Genomic DNA, 22,288 nt, shown 5'->3' with positions numbered 1-22,288 from the left:
AAAATGAGCCATAAATACATAATAAGCTATAAATAACAGGTATACACTTCAAAAACACTGTCAAATGAATAGTTAGAAAATGATATAGTATGATACTATCAACATTTTTTTAAAATTACAAATGCATATATGAACCCATTGAGAATATGTAAGTATAAAAAAAGACTTAAAGGTTCTGCACCAAAGTCTTTAGCGTGGGGTTGGAGGAGCAAGGGGGAATTCAGGGACTGTGGATTGTGCTATCCGTAAGGTTCTAATTTTGTAAAAAGAGAATGTAATAGTGTACTTAATTTAAAATTTAAGTATATAATTTTCAAAAAAGGACTGTCCATTTTAAAGGCTTTTGGAGCAGACTGCCAAACTCCTTTCTAGAAAGGTTCTATCAATTCCTATTTCCACCTACAGCACACAAGCATACTAATAGCTTTTTGAAGAAAACTCTCACCAATGTTGTTCATATCTTCTGAAATTTAGTAACAGTAAAACATGTTTACTGAAGAAAATTTGCAAAATACAGTAAAGCATAAAGAAGAAAAGTTAAATCACTCATAATATCATCCAGAGACAACCAGTTTAATATTTTGGAGTGAAACAGGGATTTTTAAATTTGTTCTTCTTTTCCCCTTCTCACTTTTTCATTTTGGAGAAAAGCAGTCGGTCTGTTTCGCCTCAATTTATGGTTGCTTTGTTTTTAAAAACAAGCTTTTTATGAAACTGACCATTTCTTCTCTATTTCTCATGTTTTAATTACGATGAGAGTAATGAACATTTATTGAGTATAAACCATGTGTCAGGCACACCTCTCAATACTTCACTTATTCTTACTGATCTGCGTTAACAATGAGAGAAAATTAGCATGCCTGTTTTTCTGAGGAAGCTAAGGCGCGTCACACTGTAAGTGGCAGTGACAAAAAATAAGGAAGGAACCAGGCAGGATGATTTCAGAGTCCGCTTTTTGATTATTCCACTCTACCTTTTCAAAGTTACCTTTTTACCTCATACAGAACTCACTGCAGGTTTCCACATGCTGAAGAGCTCAGTTCATTACACACTGTTCCTTATTTTAATTACTTATTGGGTTGTGGTTAATGAGAGTCAGGTGCCTTTAGGTCTAATCTCAATTCCGTGGTCTTGGACAAATGATTTTACTCATTTAGAACTCGTGTTAAGTCTTACCTGTGAAATGGGTCAGTGGTTAAACCTTCCAGTTCTGCTTCTGGATTTTACAATGCAGTCCATTTCCTGCAGCCCCTTTTACAGCCTCAGGTTCCCAGCTGCTTAGGAATCACCTCACATTAAGGTATGCACCCGGAGATAGAAAATGAAATGGGCGTTGAGAACTCAGAACGCCCGCGGTCCCTTCTACAGCCTGGGACTGCAGGTGGATAGAAGGAAAAGAGAGGTTGCAAGGGCTGGGGTCCACGCAGCCGAGGGCTCCGCCGCGTTCCCAGGTCCGGGCCGAAGGAGCTGTCAGCGGGCCACCCAAGGCCGTGCCTCGGCTCCACTAGCACCACAGACCTGAGGGCTGCGCCGGGCCCGCTCCGTTGGCAAGACTGGGTTTCCCCGCGGGTCGGGCTCCTCTCCGACTCCACGCCACCGAGACCCCACGGTCCCAGATGCCCCCAGGCCAGGAAATACTTCACCATTTACTAGACCTCACCTCAGCAACAACTGTCCCGCCTCGCTTCAGGCGGGGAGGGAGGACCGCCCAATCCCCGACGCCCAGGCCTACCTAACGCTAATCCTAAATAGGAGGAGTTGGACACCCAGAGCTCCCACTACTTGGCCGGGAGCCCATTGGTTGGACACCCACTGGGTCCACGCCTCAGAGGCTCCGCGCGCGTATCGCCGGCAGCGCGGCGGCGCCCAGTCGCGCCGCCTCCCGATTGGCTATCAGAGCTCTCGGCTTGTCTCGCGCTCTCTGGCGGGGCCAATGGGGATACTCGCAATCGAGAGGCCGGCATCGCAGGAGTGGTGGCGCAGCTGTTTCCTCTGGTAGGTGTTCCGCTGCCATGTTGTGTGTGGCCAAGACTAGGCTTCTTGGCGGTTGAAAGCTTAATTAGTGGCTCCAGGTGTGGAGGGGTCCTGAGAGAGCAGTGGAGGAGAAAAGGGATCTGAGGGTAGACACCTGGTACCTTCTCAGTTACCTGAATTGGAGAGGTTTTCTTGGTCTGAATCAGCCCTGGCTAGAGAGTGATGAATGGGGTGGTGGGGGGATCCCAGGCTTTGGTTTGTTCGTCATTGTGGAGGGTTTGCTGGGGGCTCTGATGCTTTAACGCTGATTCCTTTGGTTCCAGAGAGCTACCCCCATAATCTTTGTCTCGGAAGATTGACATCACCCCTCCTAATGAGGTTGTCTGATGGCCTGCCTGATTCAGAAAGGAATAAGGCTGGTCATTACTAGAAGGGGAGAGGGAGATGCCTCACCACTATCCTCAGGTTAGAAAGAGACGTCTTCATTTTGTGTCGTTTGCGAGGGAGTGACTGCTAAAGTGTTGGCTATTCTCGGTAGTTAACCCTCTAAGGCCATCCTTTGATAATTGTGGGCATCTTGTTCTGCGTTTGGGCAGTTTTATTTATAAATATGCAGCCAGCATTCCTGCAGGGGTTTTTAAAAAATCTAATAAGTGGTGGTCTTTGCAGAAACAGTGGAAGTGAAGGAAGAATTTTGGCAAATTTTGTTTCCCTGGTTACGATCTGTTAAGATTTCGGAATTTCTAGGTCTGCCTTGACTTGCCTGGTTGTTTCGTCAGGGGCAGGGGGAGGCGTTTGTAAGGCAAAGTATCTTCTGAGCTCTTTTTGAGGTGGGAGAAAGAAAGGAATTATCTCCTTTTCCTTCTCAGTTTTTGTTTTGACTCGAAATAGACTGCACGCATTCTTTCATTTGGGAGGAAAATTTATCGGATCTGAAAACCTAGACGATAAAAGGCTAATATTTTGTGATTGGCGGTTTTGACACGCATTAGACGAAAGCAAAAATACTTGTTTTGAGTTTTCAGTTAGTTATCTAATGATGACTCAACCTAGTCAAGAGTACCATGTGTTTTGTGGCAGGAATGTCAAAGAAACAGCAGTAATCGAATGATTAAAATTTAATTTTCCTTTTAAAATTTGCTTCTTAAATCATGAGTCTTATAAGGCCTAAGTTGCAAGAGTTCAAGTATCAATAATTTAGTGTTTAGTTGATGGCTAAGGTACATGTGGCTATCATAAAGTAAGAGATCAGTGGCTAGAAATAAAGAGAACATAATAGCAGTTCAGTAAATGTTCGCTGAAACTTTTGCATAGCGTTCTCATGTGATAATGCCTGGCATATGTTCAGAAGTATAATTGTTGAATGAATAAATAATGCAGTAATTGGAAGATGTGGATACACATTTCTTTTTCGACTAACTGAAAAATTTATTTAACCTGCTTTCTAGAAAACTTGACTTTCATTTTCTTGAACTAAATTTATTGCTTCCAATTTATACATACAAATATTATGGATAGGCTCATAATCCTTTTTTGTGAAGTCTTTTTATGAAATCGGAATACAGAGAAATTTAGATAATGAAGGTGAGCCCTCAAGTCATTTTTTCTTGAAAGCATACAGTTTCAGTAAATGAGTACCAAACTTGTCAGTGCCTTAGATCTCTCCTGAAAAAAAAGTATTGTTTTTCTAGTTTAACACCGCTTAAAGTCAAAATACTGCAAGTTTAGTATATTGCATAAATATGTTCTGTAATTTTAAGTAATTTAAAAATAAGCTAGGTAAGTATGAGATTTTTCTTTGAAGAATACTAGTCTCTAGATTTCATAATGTATAATCTGAAGATCCTTACAGATATTTTTATTTTATTTATTTATTTATTTTTTTTTAAAGATTTTATTTATTTATTCATGAGAGATAGAGAGAGAGAGGCAGAGGCAGAGGGAGAAGCAGGCTCCCCGCGGAGCAGGGAGCCCGATGCGGGACTCGATCCCAGGACCCTGGGATCATGACCTGAGCTGAAGGCAGACGCTTAACCGACTGAGCCACCCAGGCGTCCCCTTACAGATATTTTTAAATATTACTTTTGCATGAACAATGTTAAGTGACTTTAAGTAAAAATGATTTAACTTATATTGGTATGTTCAGGATTGTATTTCATTGCAGTCTCATAATATATACAAGTTTAGATTTTTTTCCCATTATCAATTGATGCATGCTGTTTAATTAGAAAAAAATTTGATAACACCTTTGAAATGAATGTGGTATTTTGTGGCTGAATGTAGATTAAAATCTACTTAACCGGGCGCCTGGGTGGCTCAGATGGTTAAGCGTCTGCCTTCGGCTCAGGTCATGATCCCAGGGTCCTGGGATCGAGTCCCACATCGGGCTCCCGGCTCAGCGGGGAGCCTGCTTCTCCCTCTGACCCTCTCCCCTCTCATGCTGTTTCTCTCTCGCTCACTCTCTAAAAAATAAATAAAATCTTAAAAAAAAAAAAAATCTACTTAACCTTCATAAGAAAAATCAATAAAAATGCTCTCCAGGGGCGCCTGGGTAGCTCAGTTGGTTAAGCATCTGCCTTCAGCTCAGGTCATGATCCTGGAGTCCTGGGATGAGCCCCACATCAGGCTCCCTGCTCTGTGGGGAGTCTGCTGCTCTCTCTCTCAAAAATGCTCTCCAGTTCCTGTATTTGATATTTTAAAGATCTAAATGATTTTATTAGTGAAGATTTTAGGGTATAAGCACTTTTTAATAAAAAGAACACATTTAAAAGTTGATAGGTTTTCCCCACCTCATTAACTGAAAAACCAAATTTGCATATAATCATTTCTCTTTTTAAAATTATTTTTGAAGTACTAGGAATACCTTGCTGTGTTTTGTAATAATTTGATCATATAAATGTTACTTTTGGAGAACACTTTGGGATTAATTTTCAGAAATATTTCTATATTCCTCATTAATTAGTGCATTTTGCCATCACTTTTCCAGTCTTTAACAAATATGGTTTGTTATGGGGATAAATTAAACAATGTGACTAAAAATAAAAAAAGATCTAAAACTGTATGAGGATGAAAATTACCATTGTAGTTTGTGGTGTTGCGTTAATCAGTGAAATTGATTGCCTGAGTCATGAGGATGTCTGTTAACTACAGAAAATGCGTGTGAGATTAATATGTGGAACATTCAGATTATTTCCCTTAAAGAGAAAATGTTTGAAGTATTATACATGTAGCTTTTTTTATTTTTTTTTATTTTTTTTTTTTTAAATTTTTTTTTTTTTTTTTTTAAGACTTTATTTGCGAGAGAGACAATGAGAGACAGAGAGCACGAGAGGGGGGAGGGTCAGAGGGAGAAGCCGACTCCCCGCCGAGCAGGGAGCCCGATGCGGGACTCGATCCCGGGACTCCAGGATCACGACCTGAGCCGAAGGCAGTCGCTTAACCAACTGAGCCACCCAGGCGCCCGTGTAGCTTTTTTTAAAAGACAAAATTGAAACACTATAATTTTCTCTTTACTATGACTTCTCCCTTTGTAATAATCTCATTTGTTCTTGCCACTTAAACTATAATTTTTGTGCAAATAAGCCCTAATTCTGTGTGAAGTTCTGCTCTTTTAAGCACTTAACACTCATTTCTCACAGCTTTTTGGACAGTTAGATCTACTCAATTTGTATGCAACTCTCCATCTTTTATGTTTCCTATCTTGATTAATGGTATAGGTATCTTCTGAGTGGCTCAGATTTAAAACTTCAAATTCTTACCTTTCCCTGTTTCCTAACTGTATAATCTGTAGCTTAAACCTCCAAAATGGCTTTGCTTTTCATTTTTCTACACTCATTGACACTGCCTAACTTACGCTGTCTTTTTCTTAACATTTTATATGCCACTGTATTATTGACAAAGCCCCCACTTCTCAACCTGGAATTTGTATTAGTTAAGTTACAGGTTTGGCTACCGTGACAACTTAAAAAATAATTGTGCCCCCCCATCTTTTTCTAGATTTATTTATTTATTTTTAGAGAGAGAACACAAGCGGGAGGGTTAGAGGGAGAAGGAGAAAGAATCCCAGGCGGATTCCATGCTGAGCATGGAGCCAGATACAGGGCTTGATCTCAAGACCCCAAGATTACAACCCGAGCTAAAACCAACAGTGGGACTCTTAACCGACTGCGCCAACCAGGCGCTCCATGCCCCAACCCAGTTTTTTAATAAAAAATTTCCAAACCAAGTAAAAATATGAGCTGATCAGGTAGCTTTGCTGCAAGAAGTTGTCAGAGGCCCCCAAGCTCTTACTAACGTGTTACTGTGCCACCTCATCATGCAGCTCCAAGTTGTGGACCAACATGGCTGCTTCACTTCCTGCCATTTTATGCCACATGCTTAAGTTAAAGGCTAAAATGTATCAAGGTAGGAAGCACAGAATCTTTGCAAGTGGTGGTAGGAGTAGGATTTTATTCTCTACTTTAATTTTTAAATTTTATTTATTTATTTTTTATTATTATGTTATGTTAATCACCATACATCATTAGTTTTTGATGTAGTGTTCCATGATTCATTGTTTGCGTATAACACCCAGTGCTCCATGCAGAACGTGCCCTCTTTAATACCCATCACCAGGCTAACCCGTCCTCCCACCCCCCTCCCCTCTAGAACCCTCAGTTTGTTTTTCAGAGTCCATAGTCTCTCATGGTTCGTCTCCCCCTCCGATTTCCCCCCCTTCATTCTTCCCCTCCTGCTATCTTCTTCTTCTAATTCTTTTTTTTTTTAACATATAATGTATTATTTGCTTCAGAGGTACAGATCTGTGATTCAACAGTCTTGCACACTTCACAGTGCTCACCATAACACATGCCCTCCCCAATGTCTATCACCCAGCCACCCCATCCCTCCCACCCCCCACCACTCCAGCAACCCTCAGTTTGTTTCCTGAGATTAAGAATTCCTCATATCAGTGTTAAAGTTCTATTATCCCCCAAAATCTTCAAGTAATAATTTCATTTCTGTGAGATTGTCATGAACTTTTGATGATTCTGTTAGGTTCCCACAATTAGATTTGGGAGGAGTAAGGTGCATAGCTTGTGACACTGAAATACTATGATTGTGGCCTGTATCATTTGCAGACCTAGGGACTACTTTGTACTTTCCTTTTCTCTCTGTAATGGTTCTCACTGCCCACAGTTACCTTTGAAAGTCATTGATGCCTAGCTCAACTTCCTTTTTGGAGTATAGACAGGTTTAATCACAACCTCTTCTTGCCATATACTCAAATTCTTCATTTAAGCGTATCTTACATTACTTTGTTTCTCTCAGGCTGTGACAAACAAAATAATTCTATGGAAGGCAAGACTCCTTCCTGAGTCACCAACAAGTTTGCATGCAGTTGGTATTGCATGCATGTTTGCTCATTCGAAGTATATTTCATATTTCAAATAGGATAAAGAATTGGATGGGGAGGTCAGTGGTGGGCCTAGCTTGCTTTACATGTAAAGCAGTATCCGTACCTTTGGAGAGTGTATTCATCTCTTACAAATCAACAAATAAGACAGAAAATGCAAAGGTCATGAACTCATGATCACAAAAGAACAAGCACAAATTGTTTACATGAAAAATATTTAACTTGTAATTAAAGAAATAAACATTTAAACAAGCAATTTGTCATAATGCTTCAAGACAAAACTGTATACTCTTTGACCCTTTTGTAAGGAAACCTGTATGGAAATGGAGATGGAGTCAAAGCTTTATGATCACAGTGTAATTTTATACTTGGGAATAATTGGAAATAAAAAAATAACCAATGGTAGAAGAATGGTTTTTATATTTATAATTTTATAAATTATTACACATCCATCATGATAGATATATTTCAGCCTATTAAAAGGAATATTTTCAAAAGCTGTTTAGTGATATAGGCTATTTAATGACATTGGAAAAAGGTCACCATTTTGTGTTAAATGAGAAAAGTATAGAATAGTAATTGAGGAAATGAAATGAGATACCACTATGCAACCTCTTAGAATGCCCCCTCCCCTCCCCCCCCCAAAAAAGAAAGGAAGGGAGGAAGAAAGAAAAAAATATCAAGTGCTGGCCAGGATGCATAGCAACAGGATTCAGATCTTGCTGGTGGGAATGCAAATACCACAGCCATTTGGAAGACAGTTTGACAGTTTTTTTATAAAATTAAACATACCTTTATTATGTGACCTAGCAATCCCACTCCTAGGTTGAAGTTTACTAGCAAGGTAAGAGAGCTCCATTAGCTTCTCTTTATTGCCAGCAATTGGCACCAGTGATTGTGTTTGTTTTTTTAGTTTTAGCCATCATATGGGATATGTAATGGCATCTCATTATGATTTTAGTTTGCATATCCCCAAAGACTGTTACATGCTTTTCTCATGAAAAGTGAAATGAAACCTATAATCACTTCTCTGCAGATATTTATAGCAGTTGTATTTGTAATCACCAAAAACTGGAAACAACCTAGCTGTCTCTTAATTGGAGAATGGGTTTTTAAAAACTGCAGTACATCCATGCAATGTAAAACAAAACAAATCTCTTCCTAGTAGGGTGGCATAAATACATGGGGAAATGGACTATGTTATAACTACATACTAAGTTGTAAGGAAAAAAATTAAAATGAGCCATACAGCATTACATTATATAATGGAAACGCACCAGAAAAAATGAGACCATAAAGCAGATGAAAACGGTAATTCAACTACAGAGCTAAAGAAAACCACAGCATAATACTCCTACCTGAACAAGCATTTGCAGAAATAAGGTCTCAAATACAAATTCAGAACCCCAAAATAAATGGAAAAAAAGAGGAAGATACGAAAAGTAAATTTACTGAACTCAGGAAGTAAAATGAAAAAAAAATCTTTCAAAAGGAAGCTAACATCCAAGATACCTAAGGGAGAATAGATTTACTGAATGTAAGAGATATTAAGGAAAGACTTGCAGATAGCCAAAAGAATGGAAATTAAAGAAAGGTAAAAAGAGAGAAAAAGTGAATGATACAATATGTAAAAATTAAAGTTCCTAAGAAGAGAAAAACAATAGCAGAGCTAATATTTAAACTTCAATCCATGAAAACATTCTGGAAGTAACAGAAGACTCAAATCTACTTTGAAAAGGCTCATTGTGTACTATAAAAATTGTTCTAGAATGGTCCAATACAAGTCATAAAACTATTGGACATTGAAGATAATGAAAAATTCCTCTGGGCTTCCAGGTGGAGAGAAGACATTAGGAACAAATTTCTCAACAACAACATACAAAACAAAACAACCATGGAACAACATATTTAAAGTCTATGAAATTATAAGTCAAGGATTTTAGCACTATGACTCCATCCCAGAAAAAAATTAAAACCTTGATAAATTCCAATATACTAAAAAAAAAATTTACATGATGAAAAGTGCCATGAGCAAAGCAAAAAGGCCAATGACAAGGTAGGAAGAAATATTTGAACTTCTATCACAAAGAGCTAATCTCCTTAATGAAACTAACCTAGAAGTCAAAGCAAATGACCAGCAACCCAATAGAAAATGGGCCAAAGATATGAGAGTTCACAGAAAAAGAAATGCAGATGACAGGCATATGAAAGATGTTTAACTTAAGTCATACAAAGAGAAATACAAATTAAAGCTATATTAAAAATTACAGCTACACTCAAGCCTTTCTCACCAAAATCCAAAATTACATAATAATGCTCTGTGGGCTATGGGGAAACAGGCATTTTGATGCATTGCTGGTAGGGATACAAAAGCACAAAGCTTGAGAGAGAATTTGGTATTATCCAACAAAATTAGATACGCATTTACTTTTTGATCCAGGCACCTAACTTCTAGGAATCTGTCCTAAAGACACACTGATATAAAATATAAACTGGCATTTCTAAAAAGTTACTCATAGCACCAGTACTTGTATTAGCAAAAGATTGGCAACAACCTAAATGCTCATTAATAGGGGACTAGGTAACTAAAGTTCATCCAACAATGGAATAATCTCCATTCCCCTTCCAAGTCACTCTTGCCCCCAGAAATCATAAAAGAAAATGTAGGAAGTCTGCATGTACCAACAACATTGAATGATCTGCAGAATGTACTATGAAGTGGGAAAAAACCAAAAGCCCATGGAATAATATATACAGTAATCTATAGGTAGAAGGAGGGAATGGGAAAGGTGCCAACAATGGAAGAGATATTTCTCATAATTTATTTATATAGTTTGATCTTTGAATCATGTATGTTTACATATTCAAAAGTTAAATTTAAAAAGTAGAACAAAAAGAGAAATCTAAAAAGGAATGGAAACAAATGTACATAACTATATAGCATTTTGTTGTCCTAACCATACAAGAAAAGGAACAATTTCTAGTAATTCTAGAACCTAGACTTGGGACTGTATTTTCTTAGCAGGGTGTATTCAACATTATTATTGTTATATTGCTATCTTTAAAGTATTTTATGTATATTTTTGGGCAAAATAGATGTTGCAAAATGTCAATAATTGTTGAACAAACCACAGAAGTTCATCAAGGCTGTAAATTAAGAAAATGTAGTCTGGAAAGTTCTTTGACAGATTGAGCAAAGTGGAAGTGAAGTACAAAAATACCCAGGACGGCTACATAACAGTACCTGTTATACGGCACTGGGTCAGGCACTATGTATATATATATATCTATCATTTGACTCTTGCAGATACCCACTGAGACTCTGATCTCTGATATTTTATTCTTAAGAGGTTCAGAGAGGTTAAGTAATTTGCTTCAGATTAGACAGTTACTGAGTGGGAGGTTGACCTTTAAACCCAGATCTATGTGATTCCAGAGCGTGTGCTTTTTCTACTACATTATTGCAGGATATACACCAAATATTGAGAAGAAAGAACATCAGGAGCTAAATGTTCTATTTAAACCAGTAGTTGCTGCTCAGAAAATACATAAATATGCAGACCCTAAGTCAGTGGTTTATACTTTCTTCATGCAAGAGCAATGCACTAAAGGAGAGAAGTGTAAGTTTTCTCTTATTTCTGATGGGGAAATGTAAACACACATACACATATTCTTATATTGATGTTGGAGATAAAAATTTTACAAAAGTTGCCATTGATGACTGAAATTAGTAAAAGACCCAAACTAAAAGTATTTCAAAGCAGAAAAGAAAAAAAATCTGGTAGTCATGGGTTTTAATGATGCTGTGAAAAGCAAAAAAACCAAACCAAAACAAAACCCTTCAAAGCTTCCTTTTATGATACTTAAAAGCTCTTCTAAGCTTTGCACAGCCTTTTTATAAAAATTGGCCTTTAAGATACTATTTTAATAAGTTATGTTTCCTCCTGTGGAAGATGAGTGCTGATGGAGATTTTGGGGGTGCTAGGGCTCCCTTCACCCAAGCCACCCCTTCACACTACTACTGGTTTCCCCAGTGATAAAATATTTTCATTCAGTTCAACACTAAAATCTTTCCTAAAAGTTCTGGTGCTTGAAGTAATGGGGGTAAAGGGATTTTCCTGTTTTAATTTGGTTTATCTATATATGATAATGATGGAAATTTAATTTATAATTCTGTCTACCTGATAACAGTAAGAAATTATATTGGATTTGCTATAAGAATTTAAAAATTAATTTTGAAGCTTTTCTTTTTGTCAGAAGCTGTGTTGATCAGTGACTTTGGTGAAGGCTAAGAAAGTTGAAACAAATTTGCTGATGATATACAACTTCTAAGGTAAGCTAATATAACAACTCAATCAAGAATATAAATGTTCTTGACAGATTCATAGATTACAGTAACACACTAAAATAAAATTATCAGGAATAAATATAATATCCTGATTTAAATTTCACAAAGCAATGGCAGAAATATTAAATAGACTTCCATTTCCAACAGTATGATAGACAAGAGTTCTTGAATCCCTCCCTCCACCAAATATTTAAACACTAGATTCAGTATTTAAAAAACCTTTATTATGAATGGATGAACCCATAAGAAGATAAAGGAAGCTTTTGGGGGCTTGAAACAGAACAAATACATCCTGTGGGGTAAGCAAGTGCTGAAGTCACTAAATACTTTGGGGGTGTACATGGCTTTCTGTTGGCATTAGAAACTTGTGCAGGGAAAGGGATGGGGACTGGAAAATTCCTTGGGTTCTGTAAAGGGTAGGGAGCCTCATCAGAGACCATCTTGGAGAGGCAGACAGCTCTGGGTGGAGTTAAAATCTCTCTTACTGGGGTACATGGCTGGCTCGGTCAGAAGAGCATGTAACTCTTAATCTTAGGGTGGTGAGTTCAAGCCCCACATTGGGTGTAGAGATTGCTAAAAAAATTAAGTAAACAAAAATAAAGTAAAATCTTTCCTACTAATACCTGGTTACCAGCTCACATTCACTTGGATTTGAGGCCTTAATTTATACTATTTTCCTGGTCCCTAAAGGCCTATTTTCATGGTCTCCCACAAATAGAGAATTTTAATTTAAAGTGGACCTGGATCTCTAACACTTTTCAGTACCTGGCAGAAACAATTAAAAATCCTCCGTGGAGGGAGTTAACAACCCAGTTGTCAAAGTATCATCATTAAAATTCTAACAAATAAGCTCTTACTCATTTTTTAAAAATCACAGAACATGGTTTGTCTCCCTCTCTGATTTCCCTGATTTCTTCCCGTTCAGTGAAGGGAGGGGGGGTGGGGGTGGGGTAACCGGATAATGGGTATTAAGGAGGGCATGTGTGGTGGTGAGCACTGGGTATTATATGCAACTAATGAATCCTTGAACACTACATCAGAAACTTATGATGTACTATATGCTGGCTAATTGAACATAATAAAAAAAAAGGCAATGAAGATAACAAAAAAATAAAGATAAAAATAAATCACAGAACATAACAAGGGAAAAAAAATGTTATGAACGAAGAGCAGAACCATAAACAAAACAGATCTACAGACATTTCTGCTGTTAGAAATATCTAATACATAAAATAAGTACTTAATGTTTAATAAATAAAAGAGGGATTCTAAAATATAAATAAAGAGTAATAGCACTTAAAAGTAACCAGGCACATTAAAATAAGAACCAATTAGAATATCAGAAATGAAAATTATAACAGAACTTAAAGATTAAATGGTGTGTTAAACCAGCATATGGGGCGCCTGGGTGGCTCAGATGGTTGAGCGTCTGCCTTCGGCTCAGGTCATGATCCTGGAGTCCCGGGATCGAGTCCCACATCGGGCTCCCGGCTCAGCGGGGAGCCTGCTTCTCCCTCTGACCCTCTCTCCTCTCATGCTGTTTCTCGCTCGCTCACTCTCTAAAAAATAAATAAAATCTTTAAAAAAAAAAAAAAACCAGCATATGAGGCACAGTTAAAAAGAGACTACACAGAAGACCATCCATAGAGAAAAAAGTTACTGAAAATAAAAGATCATGAGATGATCTAATCAAGAGTTCCAAAAAGAAAACATGGAATAAGAATGAGGCAATATTCGTACTTGCCTTTAAAATTTTGCCAGAACTGATGAAAGACATAATTGTCAGATTTAAGAAACCCAGTGAATCTCAATCAGGGTAAATAAAAAGAAATACATCTTACTGTTGTCCAGCTGTAGAATGCCAAGCATAGAGAAACCAGTAGGTCACTATCCACACTTTAATAAATACTGTTCTAAATGGTATACTTCAAGAAGGAAAATGCTCCTAAAAGGAAGGTATGAAATAAAAGAAGAAAAGGGAATAAAGAAAACATGAGTAAATCTAAGCCAGCATTGGTGGAAGGAAACAGTAATAATAATATAGTAGTTCTCCCCCCACCTTTTTTTTAAGATTTTTATTTTTATACTCTCTATACCCAGAATGGGGCTCAAACTCACACCACCAAGATCAGGAGTTGCACGCTCACTGACTGAGCCAGTCAGGCACCCCCACAGTAGTTCCCTCTTATCTGTGGTTTCACTTCCGTGGTTTCAGTTACCCGTGGTCAGCCACAGTCCAAAAGCAAATGGTCCTTCTCCTGATGCAGCATCAGAGGTCATTAGTGGCGTAATAACTACGTCACAATACCTACATCATTCACCTCACTTCATCTGATCATGTAGGCATTTTTTTATCTCACATCATTGCAAGAAGAGAAGTGAGTACGGTACAGTAAGATATTTTGAGAAAGAAAGTTATCACATTCACATAACTTTTAATATATTATAATTGTTCTATTTTATTATTCTTATTAATCTCTTACTATGCCTAATTTATTAATTAAACTTTATCATAGGTAGGTATGTATGTATAGAAAAAATATAGTATGTTGACCCCTGAACAGCATGGGTTTAAACTGTGTAGGTTCACTCATATGTGGATTTTGTACAGTACAGTAAATGTATTTTCTCTAACTTATGATTTTCTTAGTAACATTTTTTTCTAGCTCACTTTATTGTAAGAATACAGTATATAACACCTATAATACATCAAATATGTGTTAATCGACTGTATGTTATCAGTAAGACTTCCGGTCAACAATAGGCTATTCGTAGTTAAGTTTTTGGCAAGTCGAAAGTTATACATGGATTTTTCAATTGCATTCTCCAAGCCTCATGTTGTTCAAGGGTGTGAACAACATATATATGTAATATGAACACTACATATATGTTTACATATATTATAATACATGGTACATATATACAGGGTCCAGTACTGTCTTTGGTTTCAGGCATCCACTGGGGGTCTTGGAACATATCCCTCACAGATAACTGGACATTACTGTAATGTCTAATTTGTGGTTAACAAGCAAGGCAGAACTACAGTATTGTACTGGCCTACAGTGGCATGTAAGTCAGGAGGGTTTGGTTGGAATTTCAGTATTCTAAGGTTCATGTGCTGTGTGAACCAAAGTAAAAACTTTTCAAATGTAACCAATGAAAGAAAACAAATAAGAGTGTTTCTTTTTTTTTTTTTTTTAAGATTTATTTTTAAGTAATCTCTACACCAATGGGGCTTGAATTTACGATCCCAAGATCAAGGGTCACGTGCTGTACTGACAGAACACCCCTAGAGTGTTTCTTTTTTAAACTAGAGAAGGAAAACAATGAAATGAAGGAAAAGGAAAAAACAAAAAACAAAAGAACAGAAGACAAGAAATAAGTACTCATTTTTTTGTCTTCTTTTACTCAGCTTAGTTATTTTGAGATTCATCTATGTTGTTGAGTGTATCAGTAGTTTATTCCTTTGTATTGTTGAGTAATATGTCATTTTATGGATATACCACAATTCATTTATTTATTCATTCACATATGGGTAAAAATGGACTGTTTCCAATTTTAAGCTACTGCAGATAAAGATACCATGTATATTCATGTACAAGTCTTTATATGGACATATGCTTTCTTTTTTCTTGATAAATACCTAGGAGTGGAACAGTTGCATCATATGGTAGGTGGGTATTTTACATTTTAAGAAGCTGCCAGGTTTTTCCTAAGTGGTTATCAACAGGAAGATGAATACCAAGTTATGGTATATCTATATAGTGGACTACTACTGAGCTGTACTCCTAACAAAGTAGATGAATCTCAGAACAATTACAATACGTAAAAGAAGCAAGACAAAAAAGAATACATGTTATTTGATTCCACTTATTAAAAATTCTAGAAAATGTAACTAACTTATAGTGGTAGAACGCATATCAAATGTGGTGGATGCAGCAAAGGATCCTATGAAAACAAAGGGAACAGATATGACATTCTAAATATTGAACAACAGGATTTATTAATTAGGACTAAACTATGTAATAACATTAGGCGAAGACAGCCTCAGGCAGCTGTCTCTATACTAACCTCCTTCCATATAGCAGAAATACACTGGCTCCCTGGCACCAGACAACTCTCTTAGAGTGTACTTGAATTGGCCTTGCCAAATTTAACCTTTTCCTCTCACCGTATGTTCGAGTGGCTAACCAGTGTCTCTTCTGAATGACGCATTCATCTTTTAAAATAGATACGTTAACAGTTTCAGTTAGGCTATAACCAAGTTATGCAGGCCTGGAAGCCATTTTGTCTCTTTAGGTAATGTTATACATTTCTACTGATTTTCTGTGGTAAATGTTACAGTTAAATTTGTAGTATTCAGATTATTTATAGTATTTCCACATTATTTGAGTTACCTTACTCTCTTCTCCCCCTATCTCTTTGGACCATGAAAAAAACCTATCTTATTTCACATCAGTTAGCAGCATGAGACAGGGCATGTCTAGTTTAGTACAAATTTCTAATTCTGTAACTAAATTTAAATTAATATCATAGGGGCACCTGGGTGGCTCAGTCAGTTGTGTCTGACTCTTGATCTTAGCTCGGGTCTTGATCTCGGGGTCGTGAGTTCAAGCCCCATGTTGGCCTCCATGCTGGGTGTGGAGCCTATTTAAAAAACATTAATATCATAGATGTAAATAAACTGCGGGCCGATTAAAAAGAAAATAAGCATTACAGCCAGTAGCATATTTATCAACCTTGTGGGTGTTTTATAGAGTTTAATAATTGTATAAGATTTTTTGTACAAACGAATGTTAGTAAAACCAAAATGAAAGAAACAAAAAGATTAGGAGAAATATTTGAGCTAAGTAACAAAGATTAATATTTATAAGAAATTTAAAGAATTTATTAAATTTTATAACTGAAATCTCAGTATCCTGGTAGATAAATGAAATACCAGTGTGAACTTAAAAGTTCTCATAAGAAGAAATTCATGTATGGTGATTAATATAATAAAATTAAAAAAAAAAGAAATTCAAAAACAAGCACAAAGGGGAATGTTTAATCTCACAAGTGATCAAACAAATGCAAATTAAAACTATGAGAGAACATTTTATATCTCTCTAAATGAGGGAGGATTCAGAAAGGTAGTTGGAGATGGTGAGGTTTGTGTGAATTTCATGGTATACTCATGCTAGCAGAATTTTTAATTAGCATAATACTTTCAGAAATCACTTATATATACCAAGGTCCTCAAATTGTATATTTTGACTGAGTAGAACTGTATGTGGGACTTTGTCCTGAAAAAATAACCCAAATGAGGGGAAAAATGCAAGGAAAATTTTTGACAGTATTGATGATAAGAGCCTAAATGTCAGCATTGGTGGTTAAGTAAATTACTATAGGTTAATACTGTGGTGTTAAAAAGGATAACTTTTCCCAGAATATCTGTATAGAAACATGGTTAATGTTTTATATCGTTAGCAAAACAAGTTGGCAAAATTTTATACCTTTACTACAGTTATGTGAAATGTATGTATATATACAATAACAAAGTTTTAGGAAATATTCTGAAATAAAAATAGCTTTTGTGTTAACAGGTTGAGATTTTGTGTGTGTTACTGTCCCTAAATTTTTATTTTTATATTTTTATTTTATTTTATTTTTTAAAGATTTATTTATTTATTTACTTATTTAGTTGTCAGAGAGAGAGAGAGCATGAGCGGGGAGGAGAGGCAGAGGTAGAGGGAGAGGCAGGCTCCCCGCTGAGCAGGGAGCCTGATGTGGGACTCGATCTTGGGACCCTGAGACATGACCTGAGCCGAAAGCAGAGGCTTAATCAACTGAGCCACCCAGGCATCCCTGTCCCTAAATTTTTAAAAATGAGTTTTCAGTGGGGAAAAAAATACAACTTAAAAGAATTAAGTAAATGAATACTTACTGACTTAGAACTATGGGTTATATAATTTTCTTAGAATTAATTGAAGTCCTGAGTTAAATTAATTTTCAGATATTTAAGAGTTTTAAAATGAAATCACACTTTACTTTGCCTGTTCTAGTTTTCAATCACTAGTATATAGGAATGTCATTGATTTGATTGGGATAGGTGCTTTATTTTGTTAATTTGCTGAGCAAATTGTATTTAAATCAAGGCGCTTATATTTTTGAGTTATCATCAAGCCACATGAGATATTTACCTTAATTTGGTTAAGTGCGTGTCTAGTTAGAGAGCTAAAAGTCCTCTCTTCAGGGTTTTTGAATTATTTTTATCTCAGTAATTAGAACTAAATTCTGTGTTGTAAATGTTTTTCATGTTTTCATATCACAGAAACCATGTTAATGTAATGCAGATTGTAACTTAGTTCTTCTTATGGGAGGTTGGGGTTGATTCAGACATGAATCTATCATTTTCCAAATAGATAACTTGGGTCCAGAGAATTGAATATGTATGTGAGCTATAGTTGAAAGGGCTGTGAAACAGAATGAAACTTATGTGTATAGACAGTTTAACCACACAAATTGTTCTGTTAGTTGTAATACAGAACGTTTCAAAGGGAAGTTTGACAAGTTATCTTTAGGGGCTCAGATTCTAAAAAAGTTTTGTTTTTTTTAAATTGACATGTAACATTACTAGTTTTAGGTATATAATATAATGATTTGATGTTTGTATATATTACAAAATCATCACCACAGTAATTCTGGTTAACATCCAGCACCACAGATAGTTAACAAAAATTTTTTTTCTTGTGATGCCTTTTAAGATTTACTCTTTTAACAACTTGCAAATATGCAATACAGTATTAACTATAGTTGCCATGCTGTATATTGCATCCTCATGACTTATTTTATAACTAGACGCTTGTACTTTTGATCCCCTTCACCCATTTTGTGTTTCCCCCATCCCCTGCCTCTGGCAACCACCAATCTGTTCTCTTATCTGTGAGCTTGGTTTTGTTTTATTTTTTTAAATCCACATATAAGTGAGATTATATGGTATTTGTCTTTCTCTGCCTGACTTATGTCACTTAGCCTAATGCCCTCAAGTTCCACCCATGTTGTTGCAAATGGCAACATTTTATTCTTTTTTATGAATAGTATCCCATTATGATATATAGATAGATATGTAGATATAGATATAGATCCCATCTTCTTTATTCATTCTTCCATCGGTAGGCGCTTAGGTTGTTTCTGTATCTTGGCTATTGTAAATAATGCCACAATGACCATGAGGATGCATTTTTTTTTTTTTTTCAAATTGGTGTTTTCATTCCCTTGGATAAATACCCAGAAGTGGAATTGCTGTATCATTAGTTCTATTTATAATTTTTTAAAGAAATGTCCATACTGTTTTCCATAGTGACTGCATCAATTTACATTCCTACTGACAGTGCATAAAGGTTTCCATTTCTCTACATTCTTGCCAATGGTTATTTCTTGTCTTTTTGATGATAGCCGTTCTAAAAGATGTGAGGTGATACCTCATTGTGGTTTTGATTTGCATTTTCCAGATGATTAATGTTGTGGAGTATCTTCCTATGTGTCTGTTGGCTATCTGTATGTCTTTTTTTTTTTTTTTTAAGATTTAATTATTTATTTGAGAGAGGAAGAGAGAGAGAACAGGTGAAGGAGCAGAGGGAGAGGGACAAGCAGACTCCATGCTGAGTGTGGAGCCTGACATAGAGCTCGATCCCACGATCATGACCTGAGCCGAAATCAAGAGTTGGATGCATAACCAACTGAGCCACCCAGATTCCCCTGAATGTCTTCTTTTGAAAAATATCTATTCAGATCCTCTCTCCATTTTTTTTTAAGTAGGCTCCACAACGAAACTGGAGCCCAACATGGGGCTTGAACTCACAGCCCCAAGATCAAGACCCGAGCTGAGAGCAAGAGTTTGATGCTTAACTAACTGAGCCATCCAGGCGCCCCTGTTCATTTTTTAATTGGCTTGTTTGTTTTTTTGCTATTGAGTTGAATGAGTTCTTTATATGTTTTGGATTTAACCCCTTGTCAGATATAAAAAGTTTTTAAAATTATAGCTAAGAGGGGCTTAGGACATTCAAAGAAAAAATAGAACCTTTTTTTTTTTTTTAAGATTTTATTTATTTGAGAGAGAGACAGAGAGAGAGAACAAGCAGGGGAGAGGGAGAAGCAGGCTCCCTGCTGAGCAAGGAGCCCGACACGGGACTTGATCCTAGGACCCTGGATCATGACCTGAGCTGAAGGCAGATGCTTAACTGAGCCACCCAGGCACCCCAAAAAATAGAACTTTTTAATGGAGAAACATGTCTCTTTGAGAACACTGAATATTTAATGAAAGAATTAAATGATGACCCTAAATGACCTTTATTCTTGCCTTAACATACCACCACTCTATTTTTCAATAAAAGTATATTGCAAATTTCTGAATTATGCTTTTGAAATAAAAAATCTGAAAGTGTTATGAGTTTAGTTGTAATTATATCTGTAATTCTATTTTTTCATAATTTTTTCCCCCTATCATTTTTACCCTCTGCTAAGTAATTTAGAACCAGAGCTACAGATCACATTCTTAACTCAAAATTGGCTTTCTTGTGATACTGGAATTGCAATAAATCTATGACTTAATTTAATAGTAATTACTCCCATCTTTAATTTATACCATGTTGCCTTTCTAGGTATTCTGACTGTCAGAGGCTTAAGGTGGGAGAAACTGAGGCAAGAAGCTATGGATTGTTGGCCAAAGGAACAATAGCAAGACACTGCAGTTTAGATGAAGAGAAATACTGAAAACTGAACTGGGAACTGGTGTCCAGAACAAAGTGGGTGATGGTGTGTGGCATATGACCAGTAATGCCTCACCTTAAAGACATGGGAGGAAGAGAATGAATAAATAGTTGGTCAGAAGAGTGGTCTTTAAGGCCAAATCACCATGTAATTTATATTAAGAAAATTGTGAGAAATGGGCACAGAGACTTACTTAAAGGATATGTATGGCATTATTAATGACAGAGAAAAAGGAAACAATCTAAACCACCTATAATAGTAGCTTTATTAAATATGGTACATTTCTTTAGTGGAATGGTGTGCATCCCTTAAGATGCAGACTTCATAATGAGAGGCAGAATGAAGTAATGGGGAGATTTATTTTAACAGGACTGTTTTCTGGGTAGAATTGTGTCTTGCAGCATTCAGAAGAATTGATAATGTAATTGAAAGTACCAGCATGGTACCTGGGACATAGAAAACACTTGGGAAATGTTAGTTATTTTGGTATGTTGGGTAAGAACTCAAGAACTGGATTTATTGTCAAGTGTGTCTCAAGGAACTTAAAAAAGGAAAAGACTTGGAGAATGGTGGGAAGCCTAGGCAGCCTCAGTCTTGGACTAAGTGGATAGGCACACATAACCCTGGCTACTTCAGATAAATGGAGGCCCTTTATATTTTAGCAAGTTGGAGGGGAGGGGTGACAGAGGAAGTATGAGGAAAGAAGAAAGATAACTGATCATTAAATTTTACACATTACCCTTGATGCTGTGTATGGATGCTGGTATATCCAAATATCAACATAGTGCATGTATTTTGCAATTTAAGAGAATTTGCAAAATCTTCTGTTGGTTGTATAAAATGGTGATATTCATGACACTGTGTGTATTTCATTACATGAATATCAAAAACTGTTTAAAGTATTGTTATTTGGGTTTATTTTTTAACTATATTTATTTGGCATTTAATAATTTATGGCTTATTTAATATTATCAACTGCTTATATCTGAAGAGTTACAAGGAATATTTTAAAATATTATTTTCATCCCTGTATTTATCAATAGAAGCAGAAATACTTTGGGGAGGAAGAATTTGTGAAAAATGATTTTTTCCATGAAATATCCAAGGCTCTCTTTTCCCCTTAACTGAATCAAAGATGTTGCTATCTTATAGAAATACCATTTGCATCTAATTTACTAAGTAGCTAAGAAAGAAAATAAATTTTAAGAAATAAGAGAAAATAGGTGTTGGGCTGCGTGGGCCCGGCAGGTCTTGGCTCCAAGGGAGGCGGGGAGGGGCTGGGCCAGGCCTTGTGGCCACAGGGCTTTTCTCTCCCTCCTCCCCAGCAGACACTGGTGGTGGCACACCAGCACTCCCCGAAACTTCACCCGTCTCTCATTGTGAAATGGAACCTTTGAAACTCAGGTGTGGCATCAACAGAGTAAAATATAGCAGCCCTAGTCAGGAACAACAGGAATACGTGTATACTCTTCCTAGCTCAACACAGGAAAAGACAAAAGGAAGAGAGAGGAGATGTGTCCACAAGAACAGACCCAGGTGCTATGAAGAAAGAAAAGTGTATCAGAGAAATGAGGAAAATGATTGGCATTTCAGTTCTTTTTCCTCTCTCTTACTACGGAACCTGACTGTCCTTCAGTCATTCCTCACTTACGAAGAATTCTCACAGGCTTCTCATCTAGAAACCCAGAAGAGTCCAAAACGTTAGATTTCTACTAACATTTGTTGCTAGAAATGCCAAATGACTTGTGGTGTCCTAGGAGAGTCATGAGATAATATGATAGTAGGGTGTGGAACCAGTGCAGACTAAGATCAAGCAACTTTCTAAA

General features: G+C 36.7%; 2 protein-coding genes across 2 annotated transcripts in view; one reads left to right on the top strand and one right to left on the bottom strand.

Moving 5' to 3' along the window:
• Positions 1 to 1,645, bottom strand: part of SETDB2 (SET domain bifurcated histone lysine methyltransferase 2) — a 55,968-nt gene extending 54,323 nt beyond the window's left edge. Inside the window, exon 1 of the mRNA XM_044913556.1 lies at positions 1,177 to 1,645. The gene's annotated coding sequence lies outside the window, so the exon portion shown is untranslated. The remainder of the gene's footprint in view (positions 1 to 1,176) is intronic.
• A 9,987-nt stretch (positions 1,646 to 11,632) lies between these two features.
• Positions 11,633 to 22,288, top strand: part of CAB39L (calcium binding protein 39 like) — a 92,505-nt gene continuing 81,849 nt past the window's right edge. Inside the window, exon 1 of the mRNA XM_021689442.2 lies at positions 11,633 to 11,699. The gene's annotated coding sequence lies outside the window, so the exon portion shown is untranslated. The remainder of the gene's footprint in view (positions 11,700 to 22,288) is intronic.

The sequence above is a fragment of the Neomonachus schauinslandi genome, chromosome 3 (genome assembly GCF_002201575.2).
Source record: "Neomonachus schauinslandi chromosome 3, ASM220157v2, whole genome shotgun sequence".
Classification (NCBI taxonomy): Eukaryota; Metazoa; Chordata; class Mammalia; order Carnivora; family Phocidae; genus Neomonachus; species Neomonachus schauinslandi.
Note: the sequence above shows the minus strand (reverse complement) of the source record. Positions and strands in the feature narration are given on the sequence as shown.